This window comes from Haematobia irritans, chromosome 3 (assembly GCF_050003625.1).
Source record: "Haematobia irritans isolate KBUSLIRL chromosome 3, ASM5000362v1, whole genome shotgun sequence".
NCBI classification, from domain to species: Eukaryota; Metazoa; Arthropoda; class Insecta; order Diptera; family Muscidae; genus Haematobia; species Haematobia irritans.
This window is the reverse complement of record NC_134399.1, coordinates 72092726-72095263: the sequence shown is the minus strand read 5'-3', so window position 1 is coordinate 72095263 and position 2538 is coordinate 72092726.

Here is a 2538-nt window from a genome sequence, read left to right as displayed (position 1 = left end):
AGCTGGGTGTATCGTCTACAACCGTGCATCGAGCCAAAAAACGAGCCGGACTATCGACTTACAAGAAGGTAGTGACTCCAAATCGCGATGATAAACAAAATACGACGGCCAAAGCGCGATCCCGGAGGCTGTACACGACGATGCTGACGAAGTTTGACTGCGTGGTAATGGACGACGAAACCTACGTCAAAGCCGACTACAAGCAGCTTCCGGGACAGGAGTTTTATACGGCAAAAGGAAGGGGAAAGGTAGCAGATATTTTCAAGCACATAAAACTGTCAAAGTTCGCAAAGAAATATCTGGTTTGGCAAGCCATCTGTACCTTGTGGCTTGAAAAGCAGCATTTTCATAGCTTCCGGGACTGTCAACCAAGAAATTTACGTGAAAGAGTGTTTGAATAAACGTCTGCTGCCTTTCCGGAAGAAACACGGTTGTTCCGTACTGTTTTGGCCGGATTTGGCATCTTGCCATTACGGTAAAAAGGCCATGGAGTGGTACGCCGCCAACAGCGTGCAGGTGGTTCCCAAGGACAAGAACCCTCCCAACACGCCAGAGCTCCGCCCAATTGAGAAATACTGGGCTATTGTCAAGCGGAACCTAAAGAAGACCAAAAAACTGCTAAGGACGAGCAGCAGTTCAAGGCAAACTGGCTTTCTGCGGCGAAGAAGGTGGACAAAATCTGATGGCAGGTGTCAAGCGTGAGGCCCGGCAATTCGGATTTGGAAAAACGAAAGCCTAACTGAATATTTTTCCTGAATTTTATACTAATTGAACTTGAAAAAGAAATTTAATTTGATTTTTTAAATAAACGATTTCACCGATTTACACGCGTTTTCCCTTGACCGAATTTTGACCGTATCACCCTTTACCTGCATATGTTCTTTAGATTAAATCTTGTACACTCCACAATTTGGAATTTCAAAAAAATACAGAATTTCTTCGAAAAAGGCACCAACATTCTTTCAAACAAGTAAGGAAAGTCTAAAGTCGGGCGGGGCCGACTATATTATACCCTGCACCACTTTGTAGATCTAAATTATCGATACCATATCACATCCGTCAAATGTGTTGGGTGCTATATATAAAGGTTTGTCCCAAATACATACATTTAAATATCGCTCGATTTGGACAGAATTTGATAGACTTTTACAAAATCTATAGACTCAAAATTTAAGTTGGCTAATGCACTAGGGTGGAACACAATTTTAGTAAAAAACAAGTAAGGAAAGTCTAAAGTCGGGCGGGGCCGACTATATTATACCCTGCACCACCTTGTGGATCTAAATTTTCGATACCATATAACATCCGTCAAATGTGTTGGGGGCTTTATATAAAGGATTGTCCCAAATACATACATTTAAATATCACTCGATTTGGACAGAATTTGATAGACTTTTACAAAATCTATAGACTCAAAATTTAAGTTGGCTAATGCACTAGGGTGGAACACAATTTTAGTAAAAAATATTGGAAACATTTAAATCTGAAGCAATTTTAAGGAAACTTCGAAAAAGTTTATTTATGATTTATCGCTCGATATATATGTATTAGAAGTTTAGGAAAATTAGAGTCATTTTTACAACTTTTCGACTAAGCAGTGGCGATTTTACAAGGAAAATGTTGGTATTTTGACCATTTTTGTCGAAATCAGAAAAACATATATATGGGAGCTATATCTAAATCTGAACCGATTTCAACCAAATTTAGCACGCATAGCTACAATGCTAATTCTACTCCCTGTGCAAAATTTCAACTAAATCGGAGTTAAAAATTGGCCTCTGTGGTCATATGAGTGTAAATCGGGCGAAAGCTTTATATGGGAGATATATCCAAATCTGAACCGATTTCAAGCAAATTTGGCACGCATAATTACAACGCTAATTCTACTCCATATGCAAAATTTCAACTAAATCGGAGCAAAAAATTGGCCTCTGTGGGCAAATGAGTGTAAATCGGGCGAAAGCTATATATGGGAGCTATATCTAAATCTGAACCGATTTTGCTGATATTTTGCAAGTTTTTCGAGACTCATAAAATATTCGGATGTACGGAATTTGAGGAAGATCGGTTGATATACACGCCAATTATGACCAGATCGGTGAAAAATATATATGGCAGCTATATCTAAATCTGAACCGATTTTTCAATAGGGATCGTCTTTGAGCCGAAACAGGACCCTATACCAAATTTTAGGACAATCGGACTAAAACTGCGAGCTGTACTTTGCACACAAAAATACACCAACAGACAGACAGACAGACAGACAGACAGACAGACAGACAGACAGACGGACAGACAGACAGACGGACATCGCTAAATCGACTCAGAATTTAATTGTAAGCCGATCCGTTTACTAAAAGGTTGATCTATGATTACTCCTTCTTGGCGTTACATACAAATGCACAAACTTATTATACCCTGTACCACAGTAGTGGTGAAGGGTATAAATATGGGAAACATTTAAATCTGGAGCAATTTTAAGAAAAGTTCGCAAAAGTTTATTTATAATTTATCGCTCGATATATATATGCATTAGAA